General features: G+C 45.6%; 1 protein-coding gene and 1 long non-coding RNA gene across 3 annotated transcripts in view; one reads left to right on the top strand and one right to left on the bottom strand.

The window, feature by feature from the left end:
- LOC134346675 (uncharacterized) overlaps nt 1-7,959 on the bottom strand; it is a 55,397-nt gene extending 47,438 nt beyond the window's left edge. For both annotated transcript variants that reach the window (XR_010017985.1, XR_010017986.1), the window contains exon 1: nt 7,754-7,959. This is a non-coding gene — a long non-coding RNA (uncharacterized LOC134346675). The remainder of the gene's footprint in view (nt 1-7,753) is intronic.
- The window catches only part of LOC134346666 (zinc-binding protein A33-like), a 39,751-nt gene that overhangs the window by 10,843 nt on the left and 12,717 nt on the right, over nt 1-16,191 (top strand). The window lies entirely within an intron of this gene.

Raw genomic sequence — 16,191 nt, 5'->3', positions numbered from 1 at the left:
GAGACCATAGTACTTGGCTTTACGAATGCTTCTCAGTAAACTCTGGCGAACAGTGGATGCCGTCATGTGGATGAATTCGTTCTGGACACCTGGTGGAAGATCAGATGTGGATCCAGGATGACTTTTCAAATGAGTGAGGTGTTCTAAACACAAAATACTCTGCAGATGCTGGGGTCAAAGCATCACGCACAACACGCTGGAGGAACTCAGCAGGTTGGGCAGTATCCGTGGAAACGATAAGTCAACGTTTCGGGCCGAGACCCTTTGGCAGGACTGAAGAGGGAGGGGGCAGGGGCCCTGTAAAGAAGATGAGGGGAGGGTCGGAAGGAGAAGGCTGGTAGGTTCCAGGTGAAAAACCAGTAAGGGGAAAGATCAAGGGGTGGGGGAGGGGAGGCAGGGAGGTGATAGGCAGGAAAGGTGAAGAAGGAATAGGGGAAAACACAATGGGTAGTAGAAGGAGGCGGGACCATGAGGGAGGTGATAGGCAGCTGGGGGAGAGGGCAGAGTGAAACTGGGATGGGGGAAGGGAGGGGGAGGGAATTACCGGAAGTTGGAGAATTCAATGTTCATGCCAAGGGGCTGGAGACTACCCAGACGGTATATGAGGTGTTGCTCCTCCAACCTGAGTTTGGCCTCATCATGGCAATAGAGGAGGCCATGTACGGACATATCCGAATGGGAATGTGAAGCAGAGGTGAAGTGGGTGGCTACCGGGAGATCCTGTTTGTTGTGGCGGACGGAGCGGAGGTGCTCGACGAAGTGGTCCCCCAATCTGTGTTGGGTTTCACCGATGTAGGGTAGGCCGCACCGGGAGCACCGGATGCAATAGATGACGCCAACAGTCTCACAAGTGCAGTGTTGCCTCACCTGGAAGAACTGTTTGGGGCCCTGAATGGTGGCAAGAGAGGAGGTGTAGGGACAGGTGTAGCACTTGCGCTTACAGGGTTAAGTGCCGGGTGGGAGATCCATGGGGAGGGATGTGTGGACCAGGGTATCACGGAGGGAACGATCCCTGCGGAAGGCGGAGAAGGGTGGAGAGGGAAAGATGTGCTTAGTGGTGGGGTCCTGTTGAAGGAGGCGGAAGTTGCAGAGGATAATGTGCTGGATCCAGAGGCTGGTGGGGTGGTAGGTGAGGACAAGGGGAACTCTGTCCCTGTTGTGGTGACGGGAGGATGGGGTGAGGGACGAAGTGCGGGAAATGGAGGAGATGCGGGTGAGGGTATCTTTGATGATAGCAGAAGGGAACCAACGATCCTTAAAGGAAGAGAACATTTGAGATGTCCTGGAATGGAAAGCCTCATCCTGGGAGCAGATACGGCAGAGACGGAGGAACTAGGAATAGGGAATAGCATTTTTGCATGAGGTGTCCTTTTATGACAGGGTCAAAGATGGCCATTAGTTTCAGTAAGCCAAGGAAGTTTCCCAGATTGGAGTCATCGTCTAGCTGAAATGAGTCCCTGTGTCCTCGCAAAGCCAGGTTCTGAGTCACAAGGAATTTTATGCAGTGAAGGATTCTCGTCAAGATATCACACCACTTCTGCTTTTCCTTCTCAATCTGTGACTGAAATACCACGTCAATAACTCCTCTGTTTCCAGCTAAATTTCTTTCCATTTCTTTCCACTGCGTGAAGCATTCCCGATGATTCTTGGCATTTTCATGAACACTAATCCTTTCAGGTGCTTTCCACTGGTTGAATCCACTTTTCTGCTCCAATGAGGATTGATGGTCTGACCAGAAATAAAGAAGACAACAGGTACAAAATGCAGACTTTTTAGAAGGGGAATAGACCAGCCATGAGTGAGTCACTTCCTCACCACGACCATGTCCTAATTTCCTCTTGAACCCAGTTTTGTTCATTGAGTGGTTATTTGTTGGTAGAAAAGGCCCCTCCCTGTTCTGGAAATACTTCGAACCCAGCTTTATTATTTCTGTTCTCAACGTGTCAGGCAGAATTGCTTTTCCAGTATCCTTGTCGACTTCAGAAGTCCAATATCATGCTGTCCAATCACTTCTGGTATGACAGTTCGAGGCTCTTTGACACCGTCCAGTTCACTAGGTTCAGTGTCGTCAGGTTCAATCTCATCAGGTAAAATCTCGTCAATAAACTGAACATTATCATCACCACCATCGTCTTCCCCTCCTGTCATGTCCACATTCTCTGTGGCTGCCTCACTCTTAATCTCGTCATACTCAGATTTATCTGACTTGACTCCCTCCTCGACTTGTGACACATTTGTACTTGATCCACCTTCAGATTCTAACAAACGTAGCAGGTGCAGGCAACTCCATGGAATGTGTTGAACTACTTGCTCCGGGCTTTTCAAAGAAGGGCATGAAGAACTTGCTTGACTTCTTGGCTTCCTCCGCCTCCAACTTTCGTCTCTTCCGTCCTTCAGCTCCACTTTCCTTCTTCTTCATGAAGAAAGGGTTCATGGTCTTCTTACACAGTGCTCTGAAATAAGGCCATCCTAGCGCTTCTCACCATGATAATCAAAGACAGATCATTCATCTGAAGAAAATTCTTTTTTCACTATCCGAGGATGGCCTGTCTTACTTTAATAGAAACTGCTCAGTGGCTCCCCCTTCAAGTGGCACCCAGGGCACGTGCCATACCTGCCGTACCTTAGATATGCCACTGCGCTACAGAGCACTCTAACGTGAGCAAAGCAACAGCAAAGACACAGACTTGCAGATATCCCAAAGACTACTTGTTCACCCGGCATTCGACATACCAGAGGTTTCCCCTGGGTGCTCGTTTCCACCCACATCCTAAAGGCATGCTGGGTGGTGAATTGAGGGCACAAGAGATCCTGCAGATGCTGGAAATCTTGTGCAATGCACACAAAATGCTGGAGCAACTCATCAAGGCGACTCCATCGACTGCTTATTCCCCTCTACAGATGCTGCTTGACCTTCTGGTTGCTGGGTTAATTGGCCACTGCAAATTTCCCCTAGCATGTGGGTGGGTGGAAGAGAAATCAGGGAACACTTGATGGGGAAATAGCTTGGCAGGATGTAAGTAGGGGATTGGGCTTTTACCGAGAGCCAGCATAGACTCAGTGGGCCGAATAGTTTCCTTATCAGTTACAAGGAAGTATGGGTTGTGTAAGTTGTTCCAAGGGGTTGAGAGGATCAGCAACACATACAGGAAGCTAAGGGGAGAATGCAACTGATAGGATTGATCAGAGTCAGCAGCAAGTCAATGGGCTGAATGGCCCTGTTTTCTATCATAAGGGAAAATATCTGGTGAACACCCCTTTCCCTGTGTTTGGACATGAAAGGATCTCCTGACTTTCAGAGCAGGGATCTCCCTGGACACTCATTCCAGCAACAGGTTAGGCTGCACCTGCAGTATTACATTTAATTCTGGTTGCCCTATTATCGGACGCATGTGGAGGCTCTGGAGAGGGTGTCAAAGAGGTTTAGCGGTATGCAGCCTGGATTGGATAGAATAAGTTATAAGGAGAGGTGGAACAAGCTTGGGTTGTTTTCTCTGGTGTGGTGGACACTGAGGGGAATCCTGACAGAGGTTTGTAAGATTATGAGAAGCATAGATAGACAGCCAGCATCCAAATATCTAATACTAGAGGGCATTCATTTAAGGTCGGGGGAGGGGGCAAGTTCAAAGGAGATGTGTGGGACAAGTATTTTGTTTACACAGGTAGTGGTGGTTGCCTGGAATGTACCTCCAGGGTAATGGTAGAGGTATGTATATAAGCAAGGGGCACATGAACGTCCAGAAGATGGAGGGGTATGGACATTGTGTAGGAGGAAGGGATTAGTTCAGTTAGGTAGTTAATTTTTAGATTGCCACAATATCATGGGCCAAAGGGCTTATTCCTGTTCTAACCTACTCTAGGTTCTTATCAAATCAACCTTCCCGGAAAGAAGAGTAAACCCTCACTCCTCCCTAACACAGGAGGTGCTGACCTCTATCCAGCACTTGCCATTTTTTGGTCTGGAGATCCAGCAGGGTCCTCAGGAATCTCACTGTGTCTTGGCCAGGTTTCCTACAGCACCACCGACCACACTGTTATGGGATAAATTAGGGCAGCGGCGAAGTTTTAAGAACAAAATTCACAGAAAACCGTGGATGGGAGATTAAAAACGGGCTTCTGATGAACGTTCACATTCATTACTTCTCTCTCTGCAGATGCTGACTGACCTCCTGAGTGATTCAGGTATCAACACAAGAAATTCTGTAGATGCTGGAAACCTAGAGCAACACACACAAAATCAGCAAGTCAGGCAGCATTTATGGAGGGGAATAAACAGTCGATCTTTCGCATCAGATTATTTTCTTTATATTTTATTTAGAGATATGGCAGTGTAATGGGCCCTCTGGCCCAATGAGCCTGGGCCACCCAATTACACCCATGTCACCAAGTTATCTGCAGGTGTTTAAGGTGTGGGAGGAAACCGGAGCACCCGGAGGAAACTCATGTGGTCAAGTGTACAAAATTCCTTATAGACAGCGCTGGCATTGAACCTGAGTTGCTGGGACTGTAATAGCGTTACGTTAAATGCTTTCAGATCAGGTCACTCATAGCACATACCTCCGCCGCACCGGTCAGGTGTGTTCCTGGGGTACAGGGGCCAGCTGCCCTTGTGCCTGTTTTGTGTTCTGTCGCTGAGCAGCAGTGAACCATCTGATTGGCCTGTCAGAGTTCTCTTTGGGAACTAGTCGACTTGATCAGCATTTCTGATCTGGCTATTGTTCACGATTGCACTTAATTAAAAAAAAATACTATGTGACCGTACTGCCCCACTGCAGGGGAGGGAGGAAATACAGCAACATCCAAGAGCTTAGCGATAAGCAGAGGATGTGACAAATATATCTGAAAAGAGAAATCACACAAAGGGGAAGATGTGCACACAGTAGCTGTAACTTTCCTTGCTGGAAGGGGCCATTTTAATCCTAGAATGGGGGGCAGTGTGGGGGAGAACCAAGTGCAGAGCTCGAGGTCAGTGCACATTCATTGGGGCTGAAGAGCCTGCTTCCTGCTGGGTGACCCCACAATAAGGGCAGGAGGGTGCTCGGTGATCAGAGCAGATGCGTTGGGCTGAAGGGCCTCTCTAAGTCTCCGTGGGAGGCCATTTGGCCCACTGCGGATGCTCCAGCTCAAGTCCAATTGGCCCCACTCCCCTGCAGTTCGGTCACCTACTCTGTTTTAAACGGATCTCACACTCTGCCCACCGCCAACGCCTATCCCATCCCACCCCAGTGAGTTCCAACTCTGACTGACCGTTCTATATGTTCCTCTGTTTGCTCTCTGGCTTCTGTATCAGAGAGCACCAAAACCGGCCCTTCGGCCCACCCAGTCGATACTGACCCATTTACCTGAGCATGGTCCATTTGAATCTCCCCGTACTGGTGTAAAAGAAGTAGAGGTACAGGATTATACACGTGTAGACTGACAGTCAATGGGCAGAAATTGTTAATATGAGGGGCCATCATTTGAAGGTGACTGGAGGAAAGTATAAGGCAGATGTCAAAGGTAAGTTTTCTATACACTGAGCTCTGGGTGTGTGGATTGCCCTGCCAGAGGAGGTGTTCGCTGTAGCTACGTCAAAGACATTTAAGAGATTTGTAGATAGGTACATGGATGATAGAAAAATGGAGGGCTATGTGGGAGGAAATGTAGGTCCCTTACAGTCAGAAACAGGTGAATTGATCATGGGGAACAAGGACATGACAGACCAATTGAATAACTACTTTGGTTCTGTCTTCACTAAGGAGGACATAAATAATCTTCCAGAAATAGTAGGGGACCAAGGGTCTAGTGAGATGGAGGAACTGAGGGAAATACATGTTAGTAGGGAAGTGGTGTTAGGTAAATTGAAGGGATTAAAGGCAGATAAATCCCCAGGGCCAGATGGTCTGCATCCCAGAGTGCTTAAGGAAGTAGCCCAAGAAATAGTGGATGCATTAGTGATAATTTTTCAAAACTCTTTAGATCTTGGATTAGTTCCTGAGGATTGGAGGGTGGCTAATGTAACCCTGCTTTTTAAAAAAGGAGGGAGAGAGAAACCGGGGAATTACAGACTGGTTAGCCTGACATCAGTGGTGTGGAAAATGCTAGAGTCAGTTATCAAAGATGTGATAACAGCACATTTGGAAAGCGGTGAAATCACTGGACAAAGTCAGCATGGATTTGTGAAAGGAAAATCATGTCTGACAAACCTCATAGAATTTTTTGAGGATGTAACTAGTAGAGTGGAGAGGGGAGAACCAGTGGATGTGGTATATTTGGATTTTCAAAAGGCTTTTGACAATGTCCCACACAGCAGATTAGTGTGCAAACTTGAAGCATACGGTATTGGGGGAATGTTATTGATGTGGATAGGGAATTGGTTGGCAGACAGGAAGCAAAGAGTGGGAATAAACGGGACCTTTTCATAATGGTAGGCAGTGGTTAGTGGGGTACCGCAAGGCTCAGTGCTTGGACCCCACTTGTTTAAAATATATATTAATGACTTCGACGAGTGAATTAAATGCAGCATCTCCAAGTTTGCGGATGACACAAAGCTGGCGGCAGTGTTAGCTGTGAGGAGGATGCTAAGAGGATGCAGGGTGACTTGGATATGTTAGGTGAGTGGGTAAATTCATGGCAGATGCAATTTAATGTGGATAAATGTGAGGTTACCCACTTTGGTGGCAAGAACAGGAAAACAGATTATTATCTGAATGGTGGCCGATTAGGAAAAGGGGAGGTGCAATGAGACCTGGGTGTCATTGTACACCAGTCATTGAAAGTGGGCATGCAGGTACAGCAGGCGGTGAAAAAGGCGAATGGTATGCTGGCATTCATAGCAAGAGGATTTGAGTACAGGAGCAGGGAGGTACTACTGCAGTTGTACAAGGCCTTGGTGAGACCACACCTGGAGTATTGTGTGCAGTTTTGGTCCCCTAATCTGAGGAAAGACATCCTTGCCATAGAGGGAGTACAAAGAAGGTTCACCAGATTGATTCCTGGGATGGCAGGACTTTCATATGATGAAAGACTGGATCGACTAGGCTTATACTCTCTGGAATTTAGAAGATAGAGGGGAGATCTGATTGAAACATATAAAATTCTAAAGGGAGTGGACAGGCTAGATGCAGGAAGATTGTTCCTAATGTTGGGGAAGTCCAGAACGAGGGGTCACAGTTTGAGGATAAAGGGGAAGTCTTTTAGGACCGAGATGAGGAAAAACTTCTTCACACAGAGAGTGGTGAATCTGTGGAATTCTCTGCCACAGGAAACAGTTGAGGCCAGTTCATTGGCTATATTTAAGAGGGAGTTAGATATGGCCCTTGTGGCTAAAGGGATCAGGGGGTATGGAGAGAAGGCAGGTACAGGGTTCTGAGTTGGATGATCAGCCATGATCGTACTGAATGGCGGTGCAGGCTCGAAGGGCCGAATGGCCTACTCCTGCACCTATTTTCTATGTTTCTAAGAGTTGGAGTAGGTTAAAATGGTAGCACAACATTGTGGGCCGAAGGTCCAGTACTGTGGTTTAGCTCTATGTTCTACCCTTTACCGACACACAAGGTATAATTTGCTACCGAAAATTAACTTTCCACTTTATTATTCTCCTTTCCCACATTTGTTCTGGAGTGGTTTGTAATTTCCCAGACTCAGACTAAATTAATCCATAATCCCCCACCCACCGGGTCAGTCAGTGAAACAAAACAATTTCAAGTTTTGTTTTCTTCTGTAAAGGACTTCAGATTACTTGAATTTTTCAGGCGATTATTAATGTGCTCACCTAAAGAGAGCGGGGCTAATTTCTTTCGAAGGGCCAGCACAGAGACCGAATGGCCTCCTCCTGTCCGGTAGGATCCGGTATGACTGGATTTTCCGGGGACGTGATGGCAGTTCGAATCAGAACTGCTGAGGACTCCAGTAAAAGCCTGCACCGGAGCAACAATTTCACACCTCTGGCGGTATCCCCGCAGGCAGTTCCCGATTTTCCGACTCGGACATCCAGGACCGATGGAACAGCTTCCTGTGTCCCTGATGGTTACTCCGGGAAGGCACTTGCTGATCCTGCTGGCTGGACTGATCCACGTTCAGTGATTGTATTTGACACAGGGGCGAGGAACGACCAAGACGGAACGAAACAAACCCCAAGAGGCCTGCGAGAGTTTGAGATTATTTAAATGTCTTTGAAGGATGTGTTCTAATTCGCTTACTTTAAAAACTTTTTAACAACTTGATTAATCTGAAATGTTTTGATCGCTTGCAAACATCAGAATGTGAGCAAAAGTACCAAGTGATGCACTTTGGGACGTTAAATAGACCATAAGATATAGGAACAGAATTAGGCCATTCGGCCCTTCGGGTCTGCTCCCCCCATTCCATCATGGGCCATTTATTATCCCTCTCAATGGCATTTCCCTGCCCTTGATGCCCTAATTTACCAGAAATCTATCAAGCTCCGCTTTATATGTGCCTAATGACTTGACCTCCACAGCCGTCAATGGCAATGATTTCCACTGATTCACCATCCTCCACTGAAAGAAATGCAGGGCCCAGGTGAGGACTGTAGAACAGAGAGACTTTGGGGTACAACACTGAAAGCGTCAGCACAGGTAGAAAAAGGGGTGGATGGTTGCCTTGATTGGACAGGGCACTGAGCACAAGAGTCGGGTATCATGTTACAGCTGTGTAGGAGGTTTGGTAAAACCACATCTGGAATATTGCTTGCAGTTCTGGTTACCATGATATAAGAAGGATATACTTAAGTTAGAGAGGGCACCAGGTCACCATAACAAAAAGGATGTGATTAACTTCAAAGTTCAAAGTAAATCCATTATCAAAGTACATATATGTCACCATATACAACTCCGAGCTTTGTTTCCTTGTGGGCATACACAGTAAATTCAAGAAACACAATAGGATCATTGAAAGACTGCACAGTAGGGACAGACAACAAATGTGCAAATACAAAAGAGGATAAAGAAAAATATATAAAAATCAAGCAATAAGTTAGAGAGAGTGCCAGAAAGATTCACAAGGATATTTCTGGGACTCAAGGGATTGAGATACGAGGACATAAAAGCCAAAGAGAGGGCATATAATAGAGCAAAAAATTAATGGGCAGTTAGAGGATTGGGAAACTTTTATAAACCAACTAAAAAGGTTATTAAGGAAGGAAAGATGGAATATGAAGGTAAGCTAACCAATAATCTTAAAGAGGATACCAAAAGTTTCTTCAGATACATAAAGTGTAAAAGAGAGCCAAGAGTGTATATCAAACCACTAGAAAGTTAGTAACGGGGGACAAGGAAATGGTGGACGAACTGAGGAAGTAATTTGCATCTGTCTTCACTGTGAAAGACACTAGCAGTATGCCAGAAGTTTGAGATTGTCAGGGGGGCTGAAGTGCCTAACATTGCCATTACTAGGGAGAGGGTTCTTGGGGAAACTGAAATTTCTGAAGGTTGATAAATCACCTGGTCCAGATGGTGTACACCCCAGAGTTTTTGAAGGAGGTGGCTAAAGAGACTGTGGAGCATTAGTAATGATCTTTCATGAATCACTCGGCTCTGGAATGGTTCCAGAGGAATGGAAAACTGTAAATGCCACTCCACGCTTCAAGAAGGGAGAAAGGCAGAAGAAAGGAAACTACAGTTAGTCTGACCTCAGTGGTTGGGAAGATGTTGGAGTCAATTATTAAGGAGGAGATCTCAGGGTACTTGGAGGCACATGATAAGATAGGCTGTGGTCAGCATGGGTTCCTCTAGGTAAAATCTTACCTGACAAATCCACTGGAATTTTTTGAAGAAATAACAGGCAGGATAGAGAAAGGAGAATTCGTTGATTTGTACTTGGATATTCAGAAGGCCTTTCACAAGTTGCCACACATGAGGCTGCTTAACAAGTTAAGTGTCCAATGGTATTACAGGAAAGATACCAGCCTGGATAAAGCAGTGTCTGGTTGGCAGGAGGAAACGAGTAGAAATGAAGGGCTCCTTTTCTGGTTGGCTGCTGGTGACTTCCACAGGGTACTGTGTTGGGACCACTTCTTTTTGTGTTATATGTCGATGACAGTTGACGGAATTGGTGGCTTTTTAGCAAAGGTTGCAGACAATATGAAGATAGGTGGAAGAGCAGGTGGTTTTGAGGAAGTAGAGAGGCTACAGAAGAACTTTGACGATTAGGAGAATAGGCAAAGAAATGGCAGGTGGAATACAGTGTCAGGAAATGCACCAGTAGAAGAAATAAAAAAATAGACAATTTTCTAAATGGAGAGAAAATTCAAAATCTGAGGTACTTGGGAGTCCTTGTGCAGGTTTCCTTAAAGGTTAATTTGCACATTGAATCTATGGTGAGGAAGGCAAATGCAATGTTAGCATTCATTTCAAGAGGACTAGAATATAAATGCAAGGATGTAATGTTGAGGCTTTAAAACACACTTGGAGTATTGTGAGCAGCATGGGACTCCTTATCTAAGAAAGGAAGTGCTGACATTGGAGAAGGTTCAAAGGAGGTTTATGAAAATGATTCCACGATTGAAAGGCTTATCATATGAAGTGCTTGATAGCTCTGGGCCCGTACTCACTGGAATTCAGAAGAGTGAGGGGTGACCTCATCGAAACCTATCGAATTTTGAAAGCCTTCAAAAGAGTGGATGTGAAGAGGATGTTTCCTATGGTGGGAGAGACTGACCAGACACATCCTCAGAATAGAGGGATGTCCATTTAGAATGGAGATTATGAGGAATTTCTTTTAGCCAGAGAGTAGTGAATGTGTGGAATTCATTGCCACAGGCGGCTGTGGAGGCCAAGTCATTGAATATATTTAAGCCAGAGGTTAATAGATTCTTGATTAGTCAGGGAATGAAGAGATATGGGGTGAAGGCAGGAGACTGGGGCTGAGAGGGAAAAGCATCAGCCATGGTGAAATGGAGGAGCAGACTCGATGGGCCAAATTCTGCTCCTGTATCTTAGGGTCTTATGGATGGATTGGATGGGCTGAGACTACTTATCATGGAGCAAGGGATTCTGAAGGATAACCTTACGGAGGTTCATAAAATCACCAGGGCATCGATTATTTGAAAGATTACAGTCTAGGATCTGAATCAAAGGATGTCCTTTTAGAACAGAGGTGAGGAGGAATTTCTTTAACCAGAGGCTGGTGTATCTGTGGAATTCATTGCCTCAGATGGCTCTAGAGGCTCAGTCATTGGGTATATTTAAAGTGGAGGTTGATACTTCTTGATTAGTAAGGGCGTCAAAAGTTATTGGGGAGAAGGCAGGAGAATGGGCTGTGAAGGATAGTAAATCAGCCATGATGGAATGGTGGAGCAAACTCAATTGGCTGAAATTCTGCTCCTATGTCTTATGGGCTTATGGTCAATGATATTCAGTCACTCTGGTTGTTTCATGATTTTGACAGCCAGCTAAATTTTTGGGGCCGCTGTCAATGACTTTAATGATATCAAATTGTTTGGTATCCCAGCGTTCAGAAATGCTGATGGTTTGCCATCACCATTTCCCAAATTTCATTTGAATTGACCAGTTTCACTGGAAAATATTTTATACTGTAGCATTACATATTAAAAATGGAGTGAATTTATAGCATAATAGGATATTGATATCCAATAGTCTGGAAGATCTACTAGTCCAGCATCACGGAATCTGAGGGTGATCAATTGTTTTTGTTTTACTGGACCAAAAATGCTTCTGAGTTCTCTTTTTAACAAATAACTATTTTGTGAGAGGTGATTCAGAGGAGGTTCACTGGGATGGTCCTGTGACCCAAGGGATTTCCCAATGAAGAGAACTAAACAGTTGAGAATCTGCTCACTGGAGAGGTGACGGCAACATGGAAGATTGTTGGGAACTGGACAGGGTAGATGCCCGGAGGATATTTCCTCTCTGGGAGAGTCCCGAGCCAGAGGGCACAGTCCCAGAATAACAGAGGATAAAGGGTGGGTGAATTCCTTGTCTCTGGGTGTTCTGAGTCTTTGGAACTCCTTGGCATGGAGAGATTTGGGAGCAGAGACCCCTGTTTCCCTGGCTGTACTTCAGGCAGAGATAGAGTGGTTTCTTGTCCAGAGGAACTGAGGGTGGTGGTGAGAGAGCAGAGGAGTGGACTTGCAGAACATCAGGTCCACCACAGTCACACTGGAAGGTAGCGCATATTCGAGACGGCTAACTGGCCTCCTGTTCCCAGTCCTGATGGTCCTAATGGGCTGGTTTCACTGAACTGTTCGGTGTACATGGGGGGATGGATTGGGTTGGAGTGCATGGGTAGGTCCCAGCAAGCACGGGCAGCTCAGTAGGATATCTCAGGCTCCTTGTCTGTGAGCTGATCGACTTGGACTCCCTCCCATCCCCCAGCTGAGCGGGTGAGAACCAGACTGAGGCAGAGGAATGGCGGAAATGGTCAGACTGTGGGGAGCTTTACTAAAACATATGATAAGAGTAAGCCACTTCCTCTCTGCGTGCTGGACTGTGAGAACAAAGGTACGTATCTCTTGGTATCTCGAGACATCTCAGAGCGAGTTACTCCTTGGTTAAGTGCCTTTGTTACTGATAAACAGTCACTGCTAGAAGCATTCTGAGTGACATTGTTCTGTCTGAGCAAACTCCTGCAGGTTCCGGTGCCTCCCACCGAGAGCAAAAGTGGACCAGAGTCCAGCTCACTCACCACCCCTCCCCCACCCCGCCAATCTCTATTCTAATTCAAAAATGAACCTCATTCTTTAAAAACAAGTATGTGCAAGTACAAAGAACACAGTATATTCATAGCACAGTCTATACACTAACAGTGTACTGGATGAGTACATTCCATGAACCATATAAGGCACCATTGCTGCTCGCACAGCCTCCTGGGATCATACAAACCAAATGTTTGAGAGGTTTCTACTCCAGGTCCAGCCCATCAGTGATCAGAGGCAGAAGTACTCTAGACTGTGGTCCTTCACCTCCCCCCACCCCCCAACTGTGCCTTTGCTTTGCTTTGCATGAGCTGCTCTGAGCTACAGTGTATCCCTCAGTGTGTAGCCGATAGTCTGGAATGTGCTAGTTAGCAGCACTCCCTCATGGACATCTCACTGTGCTGGGAGACCAATAGGTGTCGGGCAGGCCAAAAGACACCCTTCACTGAGGTGATGGCTTCCAGCAGCTCCTGATGTCTGTCTCGGTGTGTGTTCTCAGGTGCGGCTCACAGATCAGACTAAATTCCACCCAGATGCTTGGTAGTGACTGCTATGGTTCAGTCGTGGCTCTGAGCGCAGGTACTTACCCTCCCTAGGCTGAAGGTGTGACCGTACAGGAGAGAGATGGTGGAGATTCACGATGGTGCTCATGGGATGGATGGTTTCATCTGCAATGAAGGATTAGATAGACTGCATTAGTTTTCCTCAGATTGATGGGGGTGGGCCTGATTGACAGACACAATATTGTGAGGGGGTAGGTGGTAAGAAACTTCTTCCCATTACAGAGGTGTCAAAACTATAGCAGATAGTAAGGTAAAGAAAGGATCCTAAAGGAATTCTTGCACCCAAAAGGGGTTGGAATCTGAGGGGCTGGTGGATACAGAAACTCTCACAGCATTTGAGAAATGTCTCTGCATGTACTTGAATAGCCAAGGTGTAGAAGGCTACAAACCAACTGCTGGTATGCAGGATTAGTCTACATGGGCCCTAAGAGATCTTTAAAGATTAGCTTCAGTCGTACATCAAAACATAAAGTGAAATAGATTGTTTGCTTCGAGGGTGAGCTTCTGGTGACAGGATAGCATGCTCGCAACCCACGCGGTCAGGGGAAGAACATAAATAAACTCCTTACAGACAGTGGTGGGAATTGAACCCCGATCTTACAGCTGTGCTGTAAAGTGTTATGCTAATGACTAACCTGATGGTCAGCACAGCCATGATATGCTGAAGGGCCTCTTTCTGTGTTGTTGGACTCTGACTGAATGATTCTAAGCCTACAGCTTCTATGCTAGCCCATTTCAATGCCAATAAACCTCAACATAGTCTCTAACAGTGACAGAGTTATTTCCAGTGTTTTACTCAACCCTGTCCAGGGTTGAACTAAAATAGAAAATGCTACAAACAGGAGAGAGCATCTGTGGAAGGAGAAACAGAGTTAACATTTCAAGTCAATGGAAAGTTCTGGCAAAGGGCCCTTGACCTGGAATGGTAACTCTGTTTCCTCTTCCAGGGATGCTGCCTGATCTGCTGAGAGCTTCCCGCCTTTTCTGTTTTTGTTTTTGTGTCAGAATGCCAACATCTGCAGTCTTTTTTTTTAATGGCTGTTTAACAAGACAGGCTGAGTTTAATTTTATCGGGGCTGAGGATGCAATGGGAATTTGTGACTGGAGGATAGAGTCATGGTTAGCACAATGCTTTACAGTACCAGTGACCCAGGTTCAATTCCTGCTGCTGCCTGTAAGGGGTTTGTACCTTCTCCCTGTGTTGAAGTGGGTTCTCCCCACAGTCCTACAGTCCAGAGATGTACTGGTTGGTAGGTTAATAAGTCATTGTAAATTGTCTCATGACTAGGCAAGGGGGGGGGGTGCATTCCGTGCTGTACCTCAATAAATATATAAATAAGATAATCAGAAGATTTTCTTCCTAGGTGAAGGGTCTAAAAGTAGACTAGGTTAGGGTAGGGGAGGGGGTCTGAAGAAGAGTTGTTTTCACTGAATGGAACAGATTGCCCCTCTGGATGGTGGATGCATTGGATCTCGCAACACTGAAGAATCATCGTGATTGGCATTTGAATCACCACAGCATTGAAGGTTTGTATCAAGTGCTGGAAAATGGGGCTGGTATAGGTGGGTACCTGATGGCTGGCAAAGACTCTGATTCTGTAGTTTATCAATAGGTGGAGAAATGTACACAATGTACACCCTGAAATTCTTTTTCTTTGTAAGCATCCACGAAAACAGAGGAGTGTCCCAAAGAATGAATGACAGTTAAATGTTAGAACCCCAAGGCCACCCCCCAGCTGCCCCCTCCAACTCATAAGCAGCAATAAAGTGACAACCCCCCCACCAGCAAAAAAAGCATCTACACCCTCCACAGAGCACTCAAGCGTTCAGCAAAGCATCAATAAAGACAAAGACTTACAGTACCCCAAAGACTACTCATTCACCCAGTAATTCGACAATGAAAATAGGGGTTGAATAATAACATGGTCCAACCTTGGCTAAGAAGAGAAGATGGGATTAGAACAAACAAAAAGGTTTATAATACTACAAAAGAAGCCCAAGATGTAGAATTTTGTGAAAAGAGAATGGAGACATTGGTAAGGAAATGGAAGGCAGAATCTAAGAACAAGTAGGAAGAAGCATAGATACAGACTGCAACTATTTCTATGGTAAATTAGTGAATTGGTTTGCTATTGTTACTTGTACCAAGGTATGCAGAATACTGTGTTAAAGTCACAGAGAATGTATAATGTGCAAAAAGGGGAATGCACAGCAAAATGGAATTGAGTCCCTTGCACATGCTGGAGAAATTACAGACTCAAATAAGGAAATGTGAGGGGTCAAAACAAATATTTAGCTTCTGCCTTCATAGAAGAAGAAATAAAAATCATGCTGGGAATAGTGGAAAATTACAGGTTTGAACATGGTCAACACGCAGTTATGAATGGGACATTAAGCTTGACAAACCTGTTTCAGTGTTTTGGGGTAGTGACTGGCAGAATAGGTAAGGGGGAACAAGTTGGCATGGATTTTTGGAGTATCAGAAAGTTTTCAGTCAAGTACCACACAAGATATTATTGAGCAGCCTGAGAGATGGAGTTAAATACTGGTATGTATTGAGGATCGGTTAATGGAGAGAAAACAGAGGAGTCAGATACATTGGACAGGGGAAAGTAGGGAGTGGTGGGCAGTGGATTTGGTTCATAATCAACATCAATGAACAGGATTGGAGGGCCAAGTGTACTATCTCCAAGTTTGCTGATAATTCGAAGCTAGGTGGCAGTGAGAGCCCATCAGAGGGATGCAGAAGTGTTTCAGTGGGATATGGACAGGTTCAATGAATGGGCAAGGACCTGACATACGGAAGGCAACGTGAAGAAGTGTGAATGCATGCATTTTGCTAAAAGCAAAGTGGAATATTTTTTAACTGGTGATGTGTTGGGCGTTCAGAGAACCAGGGGTGTTCCCATTCAACTGTTCAAGGTCAATATTCAGTTACAAAGAGTAATTATACTTTTTAAAGGAATTAAGTAA

The sequence above is a fragment of the Mobula hypostoma genome, chromosome 5 (genome assembly GCF_963921235.1).
Source record: "Mobula hypostoma chromosome 5, sMobHyp1.1, whole genome shotgun sequence".
NCBI lineage: Eukaryota > Metazoa > Chordata > Chondrichthyes > Myliobatiformes > Myliobatidae > Mobula > Mobula hypostoma.
Note: the sequence above shows the minus strand (reverse complement) of the source record. Positions and strands in the feature narration are given on the sequence as shown.